The following is a 23,230-nucleotide window of genomic DNA, read 5'->3' as shown; positions in this document are numbered from 1 at the left end:
GCATTTTTGTTGTACAAGGTTTTCTTGGCAAAAATACTGGAGTGATTTACCATTTCCTTCCCTCATTTTTACAGATAAGAAGTGTTGTCTGGAGTTACATAACTAGTAAGTACCTGAGATCAGATTTGAACTCAGAGAAGAATCTTCTTGATTCCTGATTCAGCACTCTATCCTAGCTCCCAGATAACCGCAACATCTCAGATGTCTCTTCTATTTCCCCTACCCTCAACTCCAATTCCACGTCACTAACAACAAATTGTTGAAACTTACTACATAATATCCTCTCAATTAATTTATTTAAACTTTCAACAATTCAAAATTCAATAGATCTAACCAAAAAAAAAAAGGAACTAAATCTATTCTTACCTATCCCTAAAAAATAATTATTCTGTCCTGTTCACTTGTTCCAGTCACCCAGGTTCATATTCTCACAGTCATTCTCTTATTCCAACTTTGATCATTTTCTAGGTTTTATTGATTCTATATCCATAGTGCATCTCCCATGGCTCCTGTTCTCTCCGTTAACACTACCATCAGCTAACCTAACCTCATCACTTCTTGCAACTGGACACAGCATAATTACTGGTCCCAGTTTTTCTTGCCCTCCAATCAATTCCTCCATACAGCTATCACAATGACTACAACTACAGGTCTGACCATGTCACTTGCCTGTTAAAAAAAAAAAAAAGCTCAGTAAAATCACTAATCCTCTGCCTATCATTTAAGTCCCCCAATATTTACCTCCCAAGAATTCTTTCATCCTTTCTATATACTCTGAATTCTAGCCAAAATAAGTCTACTACCTATTTCTGATAGAGTAAAATTGAAACCATGTTATAGAGTGAAAAGAATTTGGGTTCCCAAAACCTTTCTTTCTGTACCACTTAATACCCACTCCTATCCCCAATCTATGGAAATAAATAAGAAGAAAAGATCAAGTTATTTAATCATTTCTAGGCTTCTTTTTTCATCTGTAAAATGAGGGGACTGGATTAAATGCCCTTTGAGGTCTTCAAATCTATCAATATTCTCTCTGTGACCTTAGTGCCTTCACCCAAGCTATCTCACATACCAAATATACTCTTTTAAGAGTAAATTTTTCTCTAAGAATATTTAGCTTCCCATATTATGTCTCCAGAGAAAGAACTGATAGTTTGAATACAGATAGAGGCATGCTATTTTTCTCTTTTATTCTGTTTTCTTTAATTCTTCTTGTACAAAATGACTAATACAATATTTTACATGATTGCACATGTATAACCAGTATCTGATTGCTTACAATCTCAGGGAGGGAGAAGGGAAAGGAGAAATAGAGGAACAGAATTTAGAACTTGAAACATTTTTTAAAAATGCTAAGAAATTGTTTTAACATATAATTGGGGGGGAAATATATCAAAGAAAAAAAAAAGAATCCTCATTTCCTTCAAGGATCATCTGAAAATTTTCTGCATCTGCCAATCATTAGTGTTCTTTCCCCTAAAATTGCCTTCTGTGTAAATCCTCCAAGTAGAATATGACATACTGAGGCAAGAAATTATTTGTTTTTCGACTTGTATACACAAAGCCATTCACAGAACACTTAATAAATAATTGATGACTTGAAAAAATAGTCTGATGTAAAGAAGTAAAAACCTTGTTTACTATGCCCTTCCTGATTACTAATAGCAAGACATGTTTGTCATCCTAACAGAGGATAAATACCAATGGAAGAGGATTTACCTATCTAATGAAGTCTTCTATGTGTACCTGTTTAAATGGAAATGCTTAAATCAAGCCCTCAGAATATTGCAGGAACTTCCTAAATCAAGTTCATAATCACCTACATATATATAGAACTGGAAAGAATTTTTTAGTCCAATTTCAAAGAGGAAACAAAAGATTTTGGCCTACGTTTCATAAATTAAAAAACAAATCAATGCAACACGCTTATTGTTTATAATGTTCACTTGAGCAAAAAAAATTAATAATGTTAATCCACTGACACATACATTTTGGGAGAGGCACTGAAGATGGATTAGCAAACTAGAACTAGAAGTGAATAGGAAGCAAAGTTGCTTTTATTGCATTTTGGGAAAAAATGTTCAGGTTTTCAGAGAAAATAACCAAAGCTATTTATAATCATATAAAAATACTCCTAAGTCACTATTGTTTGGAGAAATGCAAGTTTAAACAATTCTGAAGTACTACCTCATACCTATTAGATTGCCTAATACACCAGAAGAAGAAAATGACAAAATGTTGGAGGGCATGTGGAAAAAGTGAGACATTAATACATTGTTGATGGAGTTGTGAACTGATTCAACTAATCTACAGAATAATTTGCAACTATGTTCAAAGGCCTATAAAACTGCACACCCTTTGATTCAGCAGTATCATTATAGGGTCTGGATTTCAGAGATCATTAAACAGGGGAAAGATCCATCATATACAAAAATATTTGTGGCACGTCTTTTTGTGATGGCAAAGAATTGGAAATTGAGGGCATATCTATTAATTGACAATGGCTGAAATGATGAACAGGCTGATTTCAGAAAAGCCTGGAAAACTTACATGAACTAATGCTGAGTAAAGTGAGTAGAACTAGAATAACATTGTACAAAATAACAGCAAGATTATGTGATGATTTACTATGATAGATTTAGCTCTTCTCAGCTGTGTTGTAAGCTAAAATAATTCCAACTGATGAGATAGAAAATGCCATTTACATCCAGAGAAAGAACTATGGAGAATAAATGTGGACCAAGTATGTACTATTGTCACCTTTTCTTGGTTTGCTTTTTCTTTTTCGTGGTTTTTCCCTTTTGTTCTGATTTTTTTCACAACATGACTAATATGGAGATATTTAAAATGATTGTCCATGTATATAACTTATATCAGACTGTTTGCTGTCTTGAGGAAGGGGGAGGGAAGAAGAAAAAAAATTGGAACTCAAAATCTAACAAAAATGTTGAATGTTGAAAACTATCTTTACATGTTATTGGAAAAATAAAATACTATTTATTGAAATTAAAAAGTAAACATTCAAAAAAGTTTAAAAAGCCTAGATTTTTTTTTAAAAAGGTGATATTACATTTTTATTTATTCATTTTACTTATTTAATTTTGAAGTAAATATTCAAATCTACCAGCTAAAAAAAAAAGAAAACAAAGGCAAATGTAGAACCAGGCAAAAAGCAATAAAGTTGAACACTACTAACACTTTAAAGACTTGACAGAAGTAAAGTCCCTAAACACTTTCCCTTTTTACATAATTTTTTCTTTCAACTGCACTTCTTTGTCCCTGTATTCAAACTTCCATTAGGAATTATGTGTACCGATGAGACTATATATTGCCAGTGTTTCTTCTGATTCCATTAATTCTATATTTAGTTGAATGTATATGTTGAATTTAATGCTGAACCTGTTTCAGGTTCCATTTTAACACGTCTATTTTTTTTTTAATAACTTTTTATTGACAGAACCCACGTCAGGGTAATTTTTTACAACATTATCCCTTGCACTCACTTCTGTTCCGATTTTTCCCTTCCCTCCCTCCACCCCCTCCCCCAGATGGCAAGCAGTCCTATACATGTTAAGAGGTTACAGTAGATCTTAGATACAATATATTTGTGCAGAACCAAACAGTTCTCTTGTTGCTCAGGAAGAACTGGATTCAGAAGGTATAAATAACCCAGGAGGAAAAACAAAAATGCAAACAGTTTGCATTCATTTCCCAGTGTTCTTTCTTTGGGTGTAGCTGTTTCTGTCCATCCTTAATCAATAGAAACTGAGTTAAATCTTCTCTTTGTCAAAGAAATCCACTTCCATCAGAATACATCCTCATACAGTATCATTGTTGAGGTAAATAATGATCTCCTAGTTCTGCTCATTTCATTCAGCATCAGTTCATATAAGTCTCACCAATCCTCTCTGTATTCATCCTGCTGGTCATTTCTTATAGAACAATAATATTCCATAACATTCATATACCACAATTTACCCAACCATTCTCCAATTGATGGGCATCCATTCATTTTACAGCTTCCACAGGGCTGCCCCAAACATTTTGGCACATACAGGTCCCTTTCTCTTCTTTAGTATCTCTTTGGGATATAAGCCCAGTAGAAACACTGCTGGATCAAAGGGTATGCACAGTTTGATAACTTTTTGAGCATAGTTCCAAATTGCTCTCCAGAATGGCTGAATGTGTTCACAATTCCACCAACAATGTATCAGTGTCCCTGTTTTCCCACATCCCCTCCAACATTCCATGTTATCTTTCCCTGTCATTCTAGCCAATCTGACAGGTTAACACTTCTACTTTTGGCCAACTGCCAATTTCACAAATCACATTCTGAGAAAATTTATAAAAGCTGTCCAATTTTCCTATATATGCAAACTACAATTGAAAAATAATTAGGAAGGAGGGCAGAGCTTTCAGATTTCTGTTTTTGCCCAAGAGTTTTAAACAAGATTAAGAAATACAAGTGTAACAACATTGATTCGTCCCAAAGGCATTTACTGAGCATCTAAGGGCAAAGTATTGAGCTAGGTAAGCACTAGAGGAAATATAAATTTTTTTTTCTCTTTTGCTGAGACAATTGAGGTTAAGTGACCTGCCCAGGGTCACACAGCCAGGAAGTATTAAGTATCTAGGGACACATTTGTCCTCAGATCCTCCTGACTTCAGGGCTGGTGCTCTATCCACTGTGCCACCTAGGTGCCCCAAAATATAAAATTATTTAAAACAGGATCCCTTCCCCAGTGCAACTTAAAAGCAGAAGAAGAGTCTATTTCAAATAAATGTAGAATGAAAGAATGTGATTTACACTTCTTAATTTACTTTTAAACTAGAGTTAAATAATTATTTTGTAATTATGCAAATACAATGACTAATATGTCCATACCTTTTAACAAAGTGCCCAAAATTGGGCTTATACCCCAAAGTGGGCATTGATAAGTAGAAAGTTCAGGTAAACATTAAAATATTTATAGCAGCAATTTTTGTGAAAGCAAAGAATTGGAGGCTTCTTTCTTTAACAAGCCCTCTTCTCATCCCAGGAAGCTTGGACAAGATTAGGGGGAAGGAAGTAGTATAGTATAAAGGTCAGGATTCTTCTCCAAAAGTGAGTTGAATCAAGAAGAGAGGAACCCTGTTAGGTTGGGGTAGCTTGTTTCTTCTTGTTTCTTCCCAGTTGGAAATCCCACTTGACCCTTTGAGGAACTAGGAAGGGAGGGGGAAAGGTAGACTCTAGACTGGAGATGCACTTCTTATGGGGAAAATCCACTAGGCATTCATCATTTTTGTCACTCATCAAATCTTCTGAAACTAATTAACGAGTACTGAGATATCACTATATATGAAGCAGAGTAGATATACCTTTCTATAGACTACACATTGAGAACTCTTCAATTTGTCTTTAGTTCTGAGATAGCAATTAGTTGACTCAAAGCAACTAAAGAAAGTTTCTACAAGTTTTATGGTATAATTGAAAACTCTGTGTGTGTGTGTGTGTGTGTGTGTGTGAGAGAGAGAGAGAGAGAGAAAGGGGGAGGATTAGAGGGAGGGGGAGAGAGAGAGAAGGTATAGGATATCTAGAAAAAGATGGATTATCAGTTATTTTGATTTGGAATGTGAGTTAAGTCAACAGAACAATTAAAAATTAATTAAACAAATGTTCACTAAGTACTATGTACCCAATATTATACTGAAGTGACATGAGGATCACAAAATAGAAATCATGATCTTTGCCCTCCAGGGACTTGAAGTTGACATGACAATTATAGAGCAACAAAATTCACTACTAGTAATATCAAATATAAATATAATTTTATTCCAGAATTATTTGGAACTTAAATGGAGAATGTTTTTCCAAAAATCATACATAGTGATTATGTTCTTACAGCAATGTAAAAAAAAAAAAAAAAACAATCTTACAGAAATACAAAAATAATCTTTCTAAGGCACAAGTCTTGCTCACCTAATCTAAGGAATAATGAAACCTATATATCCAGTACAATGTAAACTCCTTGAAGAGTAGATTTTTTTTCTTGGTACCTCCAGCTCCCAATCAAGTGAAATGCATATAATCATGCACTTAAAGAATTATTTCTTCACTTCTGAGCAACTAGAACAAGATGTTACAAGAACCAAGTCATTGGTGGTGAATCCCATAATGTGCAGCAGAAGCTTCAACTGAAAAACAGAAAGGAAAAAGTGGACCAAAGGCTCTGAATCAGGAATAAGAACTAAAGAACCCATGATCTCTCAACTCCAAAAATTACTTCTCAGTTACCCCTTTCTTTCTCTCTTCAGATCCCAGAAATGAGCCATCTATTATTTTATTTTCTTTCTTTTTAATGTATTTATTTAAAACGTAAATGCAAAATAAAAAAATTATAAAAGACTGAAAAATTGTTATGTGCCCAGCAGAATATCAAGGATTCAAAATAGATAACAATAAATTTCCATTTCAAGAAAGCATATATAATAAGAAACACTGTGTTCATAACTCTCCATGTTTTCTTTACTTCCTTGTAGGTTCTTTTGTTCTCTGCTTGGCACTTTTTACTTTATTCTTCCCCCACCATCCTTTTTCTCCCCTCACCTCTCCAAACAGGTTGCAGTTAAGTATGGATATATGTATATGTATATGTTGCTGTTTGTCTTTCATTATGGAGAAGGACCATGACATGAGGGAGGTGATGACATGATATGCAAGTGAATTGGCTTTAATTGAGGGAGATCTGTGCAAGGTCACCTGCCTCACTTATCCTCTAGAGCCATTTGAATCCAGTGGCCAGATACAAATCATGATGAGTAAAGATGACCCTGGGTGCAATGGGAAAGCCTGGTCTTTTTTTTTTTTTTTTTTTTTTTTTTGATCCTGGTATTTTTAAACTAAATTTGACTAAGGCTAAATTGATTAAAACAAGGTAGCAATGGAGGTCAAGAATGTCCTCTTTCACCTAGTCCAAAAAAAAAAAAGTCTAAATAAATAAATCTGAAAGGAGAGTTTCTGGCCCAAAATAGAAATGATCACTACTTAACATTCATTCTGATTCAATCAGGACACTTCCCCCCCCCCCCCAACAATAACATCTAAAACAATATTAATGACATGTAATATCATTTTTTCTCTTTTCAAAAATCTTTTTTAAATATGATTTTGTCTGAAATCAGTGACTTTTTTCCTAATCTACTCCTGATCATTATGTTTGTGTTTATCTCTTATTTCCTGCTAACTCTTCTATTTTACTTTTACCCCTTGATTTGTCTAACTCAGGGGTCCTCAAACTATGGCCTGAAGGCCAGATGCGGCAGCTGAGGACAATTATCCGCCTCACCCAGGGCTATGAAGTTTCTTTATTTAAAGGCCCACAAAACAAAGTTTTTGTTTTTACTATAGTCCGACCCTCCAACAGTCTGAGGGACAGTAAACTGGCCCCCTATTTAAAAAGTTTGAGGACCCCTGGTCTAGCTATTACTTAATCTCCCTGCTGCTGCAGCCCTCCTCCCCCTCCTCGGATACCTTCCTTTTTTTCTTCCCCTCCCTATCACTTTCCAATTAATCTATATACCTTACCCCACTTATACCCCACTTTAACCTTTTCCCTTCCCCATTCTTTCTCTTCTTTTTTTTCTTCCTTTTTGCTGAGGCAACTGGGGTTAAGTGACTTGCCCAGGGTCACACAGTAAATGTTAAGTGTCTTGAGACCACATTTGAACTCAGGTCCTCCTGACTTCAGGGCTGGTGCTCATATATATATATATATATATATGCCAGCTCATATATATGTACTGTTCCCTCTTTAACCCATTTCCTAAGTGAGTAGATTTTCAGAACTTCCAGCCTTCCTTCCCCATCTAATTCCTCTATTGGTTCTTGTTATTAAACTTCATGTGTATAGTATAATTACCATTTTACTTTTTTAAAAATTCTTTTGCTGTTTAGAAATCACATCATACTCAGTATTCTGAGCTTTTTAATCTTTCTTTTGGACCATCCAATTACTAATGACAATCTTAAGACATATGCTTTATATTTACAATGCATAAAACATAGTCCTTATTGAGTCTTTGATATTGGCTCTTATAAGTTAAATTTTCTACTCAGTTAAGGTCTGAGACAAAATTCTGAAAAGCTGAGAGTTCACTGAATGTCCTTTCATTTAATATTATATTTAATTTTCCTGGATATAATATTTTCAGCTACAACTATAGTTCTTTCAATTGTTGATATGTGATATTGTGTGTTGCAGAGAATAAATCTTGTGCAATTCCTATTGTAGCTCCAGCATACTTGAATTGGGGTGGTATTGGGGGTTTTGGGGTTGCTTATATAATTTTCTCTTTCATTTGGGGTTTCAAAATTCAGTAATGATATTTCTATATATTTTCCTTGTAGGAAAGATAATGATGGATGGATTGTTTTTCTATTTTCACTTTTCCATCTTATTCTATCACTTCAGGACAATTTTCTTCAAAAATACTTAAAAAAATACTTCAATAGTATTTTGTTTTTCCAAATATATGTAAAGATAGTTTTCAACATTCACTTTTGCAAAACTTTGTGTTTTTCTCCTTTCCTCCTCTTCACCACCCCCTCAAGAGAGCAAACAATAGAAAATAGGTTAAAATGCAATTCTTCTAAACATATTCCCATATTCATATTCTTTAGTTATTTCTTGTATTTTTGTGTCAAGGTTCTTTTTTTGTCATAGCTTTTAGGTGGTCAAATTATTGTTTTCTCTTCTTGATCTGTTCTGCACATCTGTTATTATCTCCTATTTTTCAATAATACCATCTATTGCTACCATTTATTGCTGATCATGGTTTCTAAGCTATCCTAATCTAGAAGACAACAAATCCTGAAATTCAAGTCAACGAAATCTTATTATGTACCTAATATATATATGCAAAAATATGTAAATACAACTTTTTAAAGTCCCTAATCTCAAAAAGATTACATTCTACTGGGAGGAAGGGTGGGGTGGAGAGGAAGAGTTAAAAGTTATACATATATGTGTATATTACAATAAAAACTGAGGAGAAATCACTCCATATGTGCAGGTAGAAGGTAAAAATGTTGGAAGATGACATCTATATTGAAGCCTAAATGGGGATAAGGATTGTAAGAGGAAGAAATTAAAAGTACATTCCAGATCCGGTGAATGACTTACATAGTAGGAGAGAGAATATGAAGTTCAGAGAAACAGTGGGAGACAGACTTCATAAAGGGCAATAATGTAAAATAATCTAGAAAGTAATACAAGCTAGACTGTGGTGAGATTTAAAAATAGCAAGTTATAAAAAGTTTGCATTTTATCCTAAGGCTCTAAGAAACTACTGATGACCATTAGGCTTGGGCATGTCTTGAGTTAAATCTCTCATCCAAAGAGAGAGAGGCCTCTCCTGCAATGTTATCCTTCTACTTGAATAATTCTAATAATAGTGGATAATATTTTGCAAAATAATCCATTCTATTATGGGCAGTTCTACTTTTAATGAATTTCTCCCTTGCACTGGCCTGAAATCTGTTTCCTCCTAACTTATACCTAACTGGCACTAGTTCTGTGGTACCACATGTGGAACCACATAATCAACTCTTATTCTTCTTCCACTCAACTAGGTGATTATAAAAATAGAAAAATGGTTATAAAATCTCCTAAATATCTATTTCTCTGTACTAAATATAGATTTTTCATCCTTCTTTTCCCTTAGGTGTTAAGATTATCTAATTATCTAATGATAATTGAATTTAAAGTAAACTGTGAATAAGGCTTAATCATCGTGCAATGTTTACAATTCAAAAACAAGAGTAAATCCAAATATATCTCCAGAGGAAGCTATGAGTAAACAAGTCCAATCCCATTCTGTTACAGAATATGACACATGTAGTCTGAACCTACCTCACTTTGATCTACTCAACTTCATCAATTCTGCAAAGATAACATTAAGAAAAGAGGTGTCTCTATAATACTGGACATATGCACTATTTTTATTTCCTTGGATCTCTGGTGCCTTTCTCTTTCCTTTGGCTGAGGCAGTAGAGCAGTTACTTAAGACGGTAATAACCTGACTTCCAAGATTTCTATATCTCTGGCCCTCTCACAGTTCAGAACTACAAATCAAGAATTTTCAAACAGGAATGTTTCACCAGGACCTGAAACTCAATATGTCCCAAACAGAACTTATATTCTACCCAATCACTCAACACATTCTTCCTTTGTAATTCCTATATAACTTCACACATGTTTCAAAACCATGGAGTAAACCTGGTCTCTTCCCTCTCTTTCACAGTGTGGTACAGTATTAAAAAGCTCTGGAGTTAAGAGGATCTGTGATTAAAGCCCACAAATGATACGTGCTACTACCACTTCCTGTGGGACCTTTGGATAATATACAAACTCTGCTATTTCTTCATCTAGAAAAATGAAGAGGATAGATAGTATAGAAAGCCAAGTCAAAAATTAATTGAAACAAAAACTTCAGCAAAATTGCAAGATGTAAAGTAAACCACATAAATCATCAGCATTTCTGTATATTATAAACAAAAATCCAGCAGTAACAGATAAAAATGACAATACAAATTAATTTATTTGGTATCATATCAAATTACCAAAATATTATTTTAAAAAGCTATGAAAAAGTAACAATTACTCTGGAAGCACAAAACATCAACAATCTAAAGGAAAATAATGGAAAAAAAAAACTGAGGGAAGGAAGCCTAGAAGAAGTACTAGATTACAAACTATACACTATAAAGCAATAATCATCAAAACACTTTGATTCTGAGAAAGAACTCTGGGAGATGATTAAAAACCATTACATTGAATTCCCAATCCCTATATTTATGCCCACCTGCATTTTTTATTTCCTTCACAAGCTAATTGTACAATATTTCAGAGTCTGATTCTTTTTGTACAGCAAAATAACGGTTTGGTCATGTATACTTATTGTGTATCTAATTTATATTTTAATATATTTAACATCTACTGGTTATCCTGCCATCTGGGAGAGGGGGTGGGGGGATAAGAGGTGAAAAATTGGAACAAGAGGTTTGGCAATTGTTAATGCTGTAAAGTTACCCATACACATAACCTGTAAATAAAAGGCTAATAAATTAAAAAAAAAAAAACCACTTTGATTCTGGTTAATAAATAGAGAGGTCAATCAGTGGAACAAATTAGGTACACAAGCTTGAAGTTCCTAACTTGTCGGTGAAATACTAGAATAATACAATACTCAGTTACTCAAGAAGTAACAGCACCTTCCTTCTAGAAGTATAAAACCCAAATCTAAGGTTAGGAAGTATGTTAGGAGAACAAACAAACAAACAAAACTGAAATGAGAGTACCTGACGGAAAAATTGGAAAACAAATGAGAATCATGAAAGAATGAATTGGAATGGGAATTTAAGTTAGTACAAAAGATATAAAACTTTGCTCAAGCAACAAACTCATTGAAAAACAGAATAGACAAAAGAAAAACCATTAACTCCATGAGACAACCAGAAATATTACCACAAATTTAAACGGCTAAAAAGATAAGAGGAGGACAAAGAGGAAAAAAAGGAGGAGTAGGGAAGGGAAAAATAGAAGAAGGAGAAAGAAGGTAAAGAAAAAAGATAGCAATAGTAATACTAATAGTAAGAGGAGAAAGAGGAGGAGGAGGAGGAGAAGGAAGAGGAGATATCACATAACAAGAACAACTTGATTTTTATTTCAGTGCTCTTATAAAGGCTTAAACCAGAGAGGGGGAGAGAAAGAGATGTTATTAAGTTAACATTCTGGTTAAAAAATATGAACTTAACTTGGTGGTATCCCTCTACCAGGGATCACAGCAGATGAACTAGTTACATTTGATGAGGTGCCATCTTATTGGCCAAACACTTCTTCCACAATCTTATTCTGATTTATTTGCTGCAGAAAATCATTAAGTATTATATCTTAGGTACTCAGCTGATAATTTTTTTCTTGGTATCCAGATATGGAAGAGATTATTTTTCCTTCTCAATATTGAATTAAGTTCACTGACAATATCAAGCTTGTAACATTTCCCCTGCTGCCTTTTTAAAATCCTAGGGGCTAGCAATTGTTTTTCAACCTTGTAGCTCATATTTCAAATGGGGTGTATGGGGTTTTCAGGGAGGACTAGCACCTCTAGTATGAGGATTTGCTGAGCTTTTTCAGAGTTGCTCAATCACCTTTGCTGTCCACCTGGCACTCAACTCTCATCTGTAGCTCCAAGAAGCTGTGACATGGACAGCAACTATTACCCCATTAAAATCATTTTTGCAGAAGGGTTAAGCCAGTTTGAGAGTAAGAGGGGGTGGGGAGGAGAAGCATTTGAAGACTTGTCCCTGAATGGAGAATGAGAACAATTTGTTCTAATGGCTATGAAGGCATCTGAAGTAGGCTCTGTGGAACCTTTAGAGCTTGGTCAGTCATCAAAGCCGACAAAGTCATCCACTTCATCCCAGGCCATCACCAGTTATCTTGACTTCTGTCTTACCACTAGACTGGAAAAGAGACTGAAGCTGATAATTTTGTGCAATTCTGCCTCATTTAAACCCAATCCAAGCTGCAGTCAAGACTTCACTCTGTTATGTCATTGGTCCTCTTAAAATGAAGGATAAACAACAACAAATGATCAAGGGATATGAATAGATAATTTTTTCAGATGAATTACCAATCATACAAAAAAATTCCAAATCAGTAATAATTAAAGAAAAGCAAATTAAAACAACTAAATCCCACTTCGTGTCTATAAGATTGCCTCAATTGATTAAAAAAAGGGGGGAGTGGTCAAGGGGGGGAATGACAAATGCTAGAAGAACAAATGCTAAAGAACTGGGGGAAAACAGTTCATGTAAAGAATTGTTGATGGAGCTGTGAACTGGTCCAACCATTCTGAAAAGCAATTTGGAACTATGCCCAAAACACTATTAAACTATGCATAACCTTTGACTCAGTGATGTTACACACTAGATCTATACCCCAAAGAAAACAAAGAAAGAGGAAAATGGCTCATATGTACAAAACTAATTTATAGTAGTTCTTTGATGGGCAAATAACTGGAAACTATGGGAGGAGCTGTCCATTGAGGAACAACTTGAACAAGTTAAGGCCTAAGAATGTAATGGAATACCATTGTACTGTTAAGAAATAATCAATGGGATAGTTTCAAAGAAATCTTTATGAACCGATACAAAGTAAAGTAAGAAGAACCAAAACAATTTATAAGTAACATTGTAAAGAATTGAAAAGCTTGGAGACTCAAAAATGTGTTGAAATAATCAACATAATAACCAACCACAGCACAATTCTGCTAGTCACCTGCAAATAAGAGAGCAGACTCAGATTGAGGTTATTATTTTGGGATTTTGTTTTGTTTTGGACATGGCCAACACAGGAATTTCTGTGATAAGACATGCTCCTAATAGATTTTGGCTTTATTGCTTTGGAGAAGGAGAGGGGAGACCTGAATACAAAACTGAATTAAAAAAAAAAATTATGCCCCAAAAGTTACAAAACTATACAAACTTTTTGGCTCAGAAATATCACTGTTAGATCTATATTACTAAGAGATAAAAGGATGAGGAAAAGATCATACACACACACACACACACACACACACATACATATAAAAGTATTTAAATTAACTCTTTTTTGTAATCTCAAAGAACTGAAAACTGATGGGGTGTCCATCAATTGAGAAATGGCTAAACAAATTATGGGCATAAGAATATAATGAAATACTACTGTGCTATAAGAAAGGTGACAGTTTCAGAGAAACCTGAGAAGACTTCTATGAACTGCTGCCAAGTGAAGTGAGCAAAACCTCAAGAACAATTACTAACAACTATGAAAGACTGAAGGATGCTGATCAACACAGTAACAAACCACAATTACATAGGATTCATGAAATGAAATGTTACCCATCTTGTAACAGAGTTAATAGGATTAATTTTTTTTAAAAAGACATAACTAATGTGAGAATTTGTTTTTCATGACTATATACATTTGTAAAGGTGGTTTTGTTTTTCTTATTTTATCAAGGAGGAGGCATGTGGAGAGAAAAAATATGGGAAAGAGAATATGGATCTAAAAAGAAAATTTAATTTAAAAAAATTAAGGGGTCCCAAAGGAACCACTTTCAACTATGCTGCCTCACAGAACCTTCTGCAAATATAAGCCAGTTATGAATATTCTTGGAAACTCCCTAGCAAGTGGGTGTATCTAAAGTGTCTCTTTGAATGACTCAGAAACCATAGGGAAGGATCAAAAAGGAAAATCTGCTTCCAAGATATTGGAGGCTGGGACTAGGCCAGGTTCACATGGAGCTGGTCTTTGGAGACATCTTAGACTGATCTTCATACTAATATGAATTCCCATAAATCTGCAGAAGAGTTTTTTCAATAACAGACAGAAATCAAACATCCCAATCTAGAAGATCTTTCCTTTTAAACTTGTTCTCAACAGAGGAAGAACATGGCTAACTATCAGACATTTCATTCACATAAAATTAGACTATTTTTTCCAATATATATATAAGCCCATAAAAGCCAAGAGAAGTGGTAGGATTTTCTACATACTTTGAAAATACATGTCTATTTCATTATGATTTAATATACATCAAGTTAAAAAGAATTTGATATCATCTAGTCCAACTCTTTAAAATGATAAAACTGAGGTTCCAAGAAACTAAATAACTTATATAAAGTCACACAGTTAATTTGTGGGTGGCCTATAGCAAAATTCAAGATTTCAAGACTCCCAGTTGGATATTATACCACTATTGGGGAATGAGATATTTCACAATTCCAAGCAAATCTTTAAGCTTAGTTATCTTTAAGATATTAACTTTTAAAAATTTTAACCAAATGTATTATGTATTCCATGCCTTCTTAAAGAAAGTTCAATGATCCAGAAAGACTATGGGGACTGAATGCGGATCAAAACATATTTTCACCTTTTTTGTTGTTTACTTTTTTCTCTTTTTTTCCTTTTTGATCTGATTTTTCTTGTGCAGTATGATAAATGTAGAAATATATTTATAAGAATTGCAAATTTTATAAGAATTTAACCAATATTGGATTACTTACTTGCTGTCTAGGGGAGGGGATGGGGGAAGGGAGGAAAAAAAATTTGGAACACCAGGTTTTTCAAGGGTAAATGTTGAAAACTATCTTTGCATGAATTTTGAAAATTAAAAGTTATTTTTTTTAAAAAAGGAAAAAGCTATTATTAAAAAAATTTTTTGAAGAAAGTACAATGAATATAATTTAAGTTTTTTTCTTAATGACTGCAGACTATTATAAAATTAACTATTATATTGAGTTGTAATGTAATGATGGTCTCAGGGACTCTTCCTACTAAGTGGCCCCAATAAGCAATGTTTTTTCATTTGTTTGCTTTTTTGTAATTTTTCTCTCTTTTCCTATTATCTCTTGTCATTTCTTGCTAAAGTCTATGCTTGCTTCTCCCCAAAACCTCAATTTCTCTTTTAATTTGCCACTTCTAATCTGATACAATTTAGGAAACCAGAAAAACTGGCTTATTAGAGTTCTTTGTAAAATCAAATTAAATAGACTAAGTCTTAAAAATTCTTTTATAAATTATGAGTTTTGCTTTACCATAACATAACCATATGTCTACAATTTAGGCTTCTTAGATTTAAAAAAAAATATATATATATATATATATCCCACAGTCTCCTGGGTAACTCAAATATCAATCACAGATTGAATTTGTTTGTAACACCTATTTTAGATTACAAGACATAAAGTGACCTTTATCTTCTGTTATGTGCCTGATCCCTTTGTGAGATCTTCTAAGTGAGGGGTACCTAGCCTGAGGTAAATGAATTTGTTTGTTTTTTTAATATGTATTCCAACATGATTGGTTTCCTTTATAATCTTGTGTTTGTTACTGCAGGCTCTTCAGAGAAAGGATCCACAGACTTCAGACTGCCAAAAGGGTACAGGATGCACAAAAAAAAAGTTTGAAAAACCCCTAATCTAGTGAAACTTTTTCATCTTACAGGGAAGGAAAATGGAGCCCAGTAAAGTTAAGTACTTTGCCCAAGGTCACCCTAGTAGTTAAACTTAAGGTAAGAATAATAATGATTCATATAGACACAAAAAAATGTTATCATGGAAGCAATAACAGTTTTTAAAAGGCTAGAAAGAGATCAAAATATAAGATGAACTGATATCACACTATTCCTGACTTCCAGAAGTTTACAATCTAAATCGGAAAACACAATACATGTCAAAATGACAGTAAACCCAAGTATTTAAATGAAGAAAAGATACAAAATCAGATTGGTTTAGAAAGTGAAGCCTTCCTGGAAGAATTTTGGTGAAGACACCAAGAGATGTGGAATGATGAAGAAGAGATGGATAGGCAGCAGTTCAAGTGAAGAAATAAGACAATCCAAAGAAAAAGCAAACTCCATGACATCCAGAACACTGAACAGAAAAAGGGAAATGAAAAAGACTGTCAAAGAAGACAGTCAAGAAGGTGAGAAATTAGGTAGAGAATGAACAATTGACATTTCTTATGTTGCAGAAAGGGAAAAAAAGTCAAATATCAATCTGAGTGAAAGAAGGAAAATAGACCAGATAAATGATACTTATGACTGTAACCTAGAACGGAATAGAAGATAAATATATAACAGAAGTCTTAAAAGAGGAAATGTCTAAGAAGAGAAACAAAAATCTCTTGGAATGAGCTTGGAATTTGTACTTATAAAAATCCTTTATAAAAAAGCAGAATGCCTATCAATTAGACTTTCTTTATGGCACCTAGTATATTATAAGGATTAAATAATTAAATTATGCTCCAGGTTAAGAAGTCACATGCCACAGTAAAAAGTAGCTAAACTGCCAAGTGTGTTAAGAAAATTTAAAATGTATCTGAGAGAGTAAGCATTCCAGGGGTTTATGTGAATAGAAATGCTGTAGAATCGAAAAAGTGGCAGAAAAGAATTAAATTAAATGCAAGGAATAGAAATAATATAGCAAAAAGCAAGGCAGAACTGGATTGAACGTCATTAAGAAAATCATTTCAGCTTCAAAGACAAATTGGGTTAATTTATGTTTAAACTTTTTCATTCTTGCATAGGAGAAATATACATAGTTTAAACTTAGCAAAAGAAGTTACAAAACACAATTAAGATCATTGATTCATAGCTGGAAAGGACATTAAGATGGTCTTCTAGTCCAACCTCCTTCACTTTAAAGAGAAGAATTTGGAAAATTTGCGAACAGTGATAGAAGCTTCTCTAGCCCTCCTACTCCAAATACAGCCTTCTTTTCCCCACACTATACTGCTTTCACCTCTATTACTAAACACAAGACAACTAAAACCACAAAATCAGAATTTGGCTTCTACACATTGGCATAAGCATTTTCATAAACTTAAATGTTAGGATGACATCATCTAAAACTGCAAACTGTTCTTTATTATCTAAAACACAAATCATATATCTAGCAAATGAAAGTAAATCAACATTTAAAATTTTATACTTTCAATAAACCAAATAAAAATCACTCACTGTATTTTGTGTACCTCACACAAAATTTTGGGGGATTCCTGTCACTGATCAATACTACAAGAGTTCTGAGAATTTATATACTTGCGCACTAAGCTTTGAGACTATTTTAAAACATTTGAGCCACTGCAGACAACTGAAAACATTACTTAGAATAAACACAATTTTCACAAATATGCTCACACAAAAAAATACAAATCACAAAATACTAGAATTTAAGTAAAGATAGAATGGAACACAGAAGTCTCCTGGTCTAGTCCCCTCATGTTACAAGTGAGGAAACAAGCCTCAAAGTGAATTGGGATTGTGTTTAATCTTTAGGCTGTCAGAAGAAGAAAATAATCTCATAAATTCATTAAGCTAGTCTCCAACAAACTGAATGGACTTGTGGAGTAAGATCCATAATTAGTGAGTGAACTATACTTTTATTTTTAAAAGGGGGGAGGGGGAGAAAATAGGCAACATGGTTGGAAAGGTGGTCTCAAGACCAGACCTGTAATTCAAGCCAAATCTTAGGGACACACTTAGTTAAGTAACTTGGAGCATATCACTTAGTGGCCTAGGAAATTCTACAGATTATAAACTGCAGAATACAGGTTCTGCAATGCTATGAGTTTTCTAACAGAAAGAGAAAATAAAGATGGTGGGAAGATGGAAGGAGGTAAGGAACATTTATTCAAGTAACACTCGGTTTAAAAAGTTCTTAACTCCTCAAAACCACACCATTTTATTTGTGACTCCCTCAGAAAAGATAAAAATTACATTAAAAAAAAAAAAAGCTGATTCACAGACTTATAACTTGGTAAAACGATTTCCTTTTCTAAGTCACTAGGACAGAGAAATAAAACTTTGGAAAGTATTCTTTCTTTGCAAGAGGACTGCAGATCTATTTAGGCTTTGCTGTTTTTGTGCCAAGTATGTACCATATAAGGAATCTCAAGTTCAATGTCATTTATTTTGTTCAGCTTTTTCAGATGTCCAGGAATAACCTCTTCAGCTAGCTATTAAGATTCAAAAATCATAAAGATCAGTTGTGCATTTTATATTCCTTGAGCAAGTTACTGTGATTTTGTACTTACTTGCCAATCTAACTAGCAAGAAAATAACTATTTGGAGAGAAAAGGCTCTAATAAAGGCCAATTCAAAATGTAGTAGTAAAACTTTAACATTTGTCTTTTTGCATTTATTTACACATAAAAGCGTTTGACTGAGATATTTTAAACTTGTTTTTTTCCCCCTTCCCCTAAGGAAGCTGTCATATTTTTCTCAAATGCCACCAATTAGGTTTAGTTTATAGTTTAGTAAATAACTGATATTTTTAAGGGAAATTCTCTACGAAATATTCTTTGTACTCAAACAAACGTTATACTCCTTAGTCCCCTAAATACTACTGACAAAAGTTTAGCTTCTATAACTATTCCTTCATACTAATAAATTCGTATCTGCTGCAACCCAAGTTGCAGAATCTGAAGTTGACTAATTGTTTTGAACACATGGACTGAACTAAAGGACCTCTAACATCCCTTCCAACTCAGATTCTGTGACTCTATAAATCAGTCTACACTAATTTTTGCCATCCTATATTAGCCCATTCTCCAAATTAAATTAGGTAACAACTCTTACTAAATAGAAGTCTATGTCTATTACACATAAAATATTTATGCCAAAATGGTACAATCCTCAAAATGACAAGCATAAACACCAGAAAAATTGTGTGCAAATGTGTACTGTGGCTGTCATGCAGATAAATAGCATCAAAGGCTTATCAAACTAGTGGCAGGTGTTTTTCAAAACTTACATCTCCCTCTTTACTCGAAAGAACAAGGAATTAAAGCCCTATTTCCATTTCTTTCTAGATTAGATTCTAACAGGAAAAATATAGTTTCAGTAACTGCTTTTTTTTTTTTAAATAAATTCGTGAACTAAGTTTTTATCATTTTTTAAAGGGTCAAAATAAATGCCCTCACTTTCAGACATTAACATACACGCCAAATTTTACTAAAATACTCTTAAACTCCATCCCTCTCCCAAAAACAAACAGGGAGTAGTGTTGGTTGTCGTCATTGTGTTAAAAAGCCAGCAGCCGCGCGCTCGGCGAATGTCAGGAGCCCTAACCTCTCCGAGAACTTCACTTAAACGCCCTCCAATAGTTAACAGTGTAAACAAACGTGGCAGACAATCTCTCCGGCAAACCACTGAGAAGCGACATCTTCCTAATTGGCAAATCCAAAGTTGCTAGATTCAGTCAGTCCACTTAAAAGATAAATCTTCGGAGAATGCATTTTAGGAGCAGCCAAGTTAGCCACTTCGGGACCTTGAGCAGAACAAAGAAACCCTATGTCTTCAAAAGCTTTAAAAAAAAAAAAAAAAAACTTGCGTTCCCCCTTCCCGGGATTCCCCCAACCTCTCCTCTAATAATGCAAGACTGAAAGGTGGACAAGAGGCAGCCCCGATATTTTATAGATCCAGGAGAGTTGGCGTTCCAAAGGGAGAAGAAAAGAAAAATCCTCCTCTTTCTCCTCCCCTCCCCACACTCGCCCCCGAATTACCTCTTCGGAGTTTTCGGCTTCTACTTCAGGCTCCCCGGGGGAGCATGATGGGGGACCCTTTCTGTCCAAGACGCAACTTCCCCTCCGACCTTCGCGGGGTCTTTTCTCTCGGGGAGGGCGGATGTGAATGGAGATGCGATGCGGCCTCTCGAAAGAGGAAGAGGAGGCTGGTTTCGGCTTTTGGGGGGGGGGGGAGAAGAAGGGTGTTGCAGGCCGGTTTCCTGGTCTCAAGTTTTGACACGAGTTTCCCAGCCTCTCCAACCAGGATCCCCCGAGGAAAAGGGGAAGGCGAAAAAAAAAGTTTTCTCTCGTGACACCGCCCGGAATTACTGCATGAAACTCACTTCCTGCCCGGGCAAAGAAGCAGAATCCAAGTCCACGAAGGGGAACCCGGAAAACCAGCTCGACTTAAGTCGGGGAGCAGGAGGCGGGTAGACGGGTGGAGGGGGAGCGGTATCTCTCTCTCTCTCTCTCTCTCTCTCTCTCTCTCTCTCTCTAGCCGCAGCCGCCGAGGATCGTCTGAGCTGCGGCTCCACGGATGGACGAGCCAAAGCCAATGCTCCAAAGCTGCCAAGTGCGCTCGCTGGGCTACCTGGAGAGCGGGAGGCAACGACTCGCCCCACTCCGAGCCCCTCCCGGGTCCGGCGAGCGAGGCTGCACCGCGCCCCTTCCTCTCGATGCTGCTGCTGCTGCTGCTGCGGCCCTTGCTAGGCCAACTCCTGCAGCCGCCGCCGCCGCCGCCGCCGCCGCCGGGGTTATTGTCTCGATCGCGCCTGCCGCGCCCTTCGCCCGCTCCGCCGCCGCCGCCGCCACCGGGGTCTTCAGTCCGGGGAGAAAGGAGGAGGGGACAGGCACGCGGGCCGGCCCCCGCCCCCGGCCGTCAGTCCGCCCGGCCTGGGTCTCCGTGCCGTCCTCCTCCCCACCCCGCAGCCCTCGCCTAGGGCTCACCGTTTCCCGCCCTTGCCCCACTCCCACAACCCTGTTCCTCGGTAGCGGCGGCAGAGGCTCCGCGACCGCGGGCGGAGTGAGAGGGAGAGAAGAGACGGAGAGACCAGGGAGGCGAGGCCGAGGTTAATGTCGGGGCCGCGGCTGCAGCGGCCAGCCGCGCCACATTCACTAGACACCGACAGCAGGGGAGGGGAAGGAGGCGGAGGAGGAGGGAGGGACCGGGCTGGGGCTCAGGCAGGAGGGGAGCTCGGCTCTCTCCGGAGGAGGCTGGCGGGGACCTGGCGGCAACAGCGCCCCCCGCCCAGACCTGAGGGGAAGACACTGCGCACCCCGGGCTCCAGCGAAGGAGGGGGCGAAGGAGGGGGCGGGGGAGGGGGCGGGGCCGCGGCTGGAAGGGGCCTCCAGCCGGCTCTCACCCCAACTGCCAGCCACGGCGAGGTGGCTGAAGGCCGGCGGGAGCCAGTCAGCTCGCGGGGGCGGTGAGACAGTCCAATGGCTCGCCTCGGCCTCTGGGGAGGGAAAGGAATGAAAGGATCTGGGGAGGGAGGAGGAACCGAGTGCGGATGGGGGGAAGGGCCTCCGGCGGCAGGTTCGAGGGAGAAATGTACTGTGGAAGAGTCGCGGAGCGCGTCGGGGCCTCCTTCCCCATCCTGGGCCCCCAGGCGGCCTCCCGGGGAGCACTTCGAGGGTCACTTTTTTTTTTTTAAACATAAACCTAATTTTCTTCTGCGGGCTCTTCTAGGCCCCAGCTGCAACTTGCCTCGGAAGGCCGAAGTAGCAAAAGGGCCGGGGGCGCCTGACTGGCTCCTTCGGGAGCCGAGCCAGGGGGTTGTATTTTTCCCGGGTCTGTCCCGCTGCGATCTGCAGACCCTGGATCTAGCTCACCTGGGTCCGCCAGGTCTCCAGCCTCGAATGGTGGGGATGGCATCTGGAAGGTGTGAAGGAACAGGGGAGGCTTCTTTCCAGCCGGGATTTCGAGCCGCAGGTATCCCTTTCAGCTAAAGCATTCTCGACTGCCGTGAATCACACTCGGGTTGCACGGAAACAGCAGCAGCTCTGGTTCCCTTCAAAGCAATTGAGTTGAGTCGTCTCCGGGCCTCTGATTCCGATCTACTATCAGACAAAACTTAAGCTGGGGTGGGGGAAGGCATCTCCAAAAATTGCTTTTGTTATTATACAGTGCTCTCAGTAGGAGGAGGATTTGACGCACCGCAAACAGCTTTCTTTTGGTTTGCAGCTGTTGGATTATGTCTAGCCATAACCATTCAGTGGCATAAAGCATCTGCATTTATTATTAAGAGAAATACTAAAACATTCAGTTTCATTACATCTGGGGGGAGAAAAGAAAAAACCCCAACCATACCACTGGAGTCGCTTAGCTTTTTGCATTGTTTGGCTCTTTTGATATGTTAACAGACTAAAAGAAGATCTTGTTTCACTACTAAAGAGGAACAGAAAAAGGAGATATGGTGCACATTTTATCTCTAGCCTTCAACGAAATTGAATCATTTCTATGCTGGTAACTCATTTCTGGGTCACGGAAGTCACTTGTCTAACCAAATCCTGCACATGACAGAGAATTATTTATTAGTCTGAATAAAAAGTCCTATAGATTGTATTATCAAGTAGATGCCTTTAAGCTTTTATCCAGAAATATATATATATATATATTATCTCCAAAAGAACTAGAACTCTTATCTCATTTTTAATTTATTTTTATTGATTTCATTATATATCTTACAATTACATATTTAAAAAAATCTTTTTTTAAAATTTTGAATTCCAAGTTCTCTCCCTCCTTCCTAACCTTCTCCCCTCCTTGAAAAGATAACTTATTTCATTTTGATTATCCAATATAAGGCTATAACAAAATATTCCCATATTAAACATGTTGCAAAAGAAAACAGAAAAAAATAAAAATAAAAATGGTAAAATGAATTATGCTTCAATCTGCATCCAAAGTTCATCAATTCTCTCCCTCAAAGTAGATAGCACTTTTCATCATAGGTCCTTTGGGATTGTCTTTGACTATTATTTTGAGCAGATTAAGCCAAGTCTTTCACAAGTTGATCATCCTTTTAATACTGCTTACTTCACTTTGTATGAGTTCCTAAAAGTTCTCCAGGTTTTTCTGAAAGCATTCTGCTCATCCTTTTTAATAGCATAGTAGTATTCCATCACCTTTGTATCTC

At 36.7% G+C, this 23,230-nt stretch overlaps 1 protein-coding gene and 1 pseudogene across 12 annotated transcripts in view; one reads left to right on the top strand and one right to left on the bottom strand.

Annotated features, from left to right (window-relative positions):
* Positions 1–20,596, bottom strand: part of ERBIN (erbb2 interacting protein) — a 173,890-nt gene extending 153,294 nt beyond the window's left edge. For 6 of the 12 annotated variants that reach the window (XM_031965694.1, XM_031965727.1, XM_031965705.1 and 3 more), the window contains exon 1: positions 20,091–20,596. The gene's annotated coding sequence lies outside the window, so the exon portion shown is untranslated. The remainder of the gene's footprint in view (positions 1–20,090) is intronic. The other 6 variants (XM_031965733.1, XM_031965748.1, XM_031965713.1 and 3 more) reach the window with 1 other exon arrangement.
* Positions 20,405–22,752, top strand: LOC116419122 (annotated as a pseudogene).
* Positions 22,753–23,230: the final 478 nt, after the last annotated feature.

This window comes from Sarcophilus harrisii, chromosome 1 (genome assembly GCF_902635505.1).
Source record: "Sarcophilus harrisii chromosome 1, mSarHar1.11, whole genome shotgun sequence".
NCBI classification, from domain to species: Eukaryota; Metazoa; Chordata; class Mammalia; order Dasyuromorphia; family Dasyuridae; genus Sarcophilus; species Sarcophilus harrisii.
This window is presented reverse-complemented; position numbering and strand designations above follow the sequence as displayed.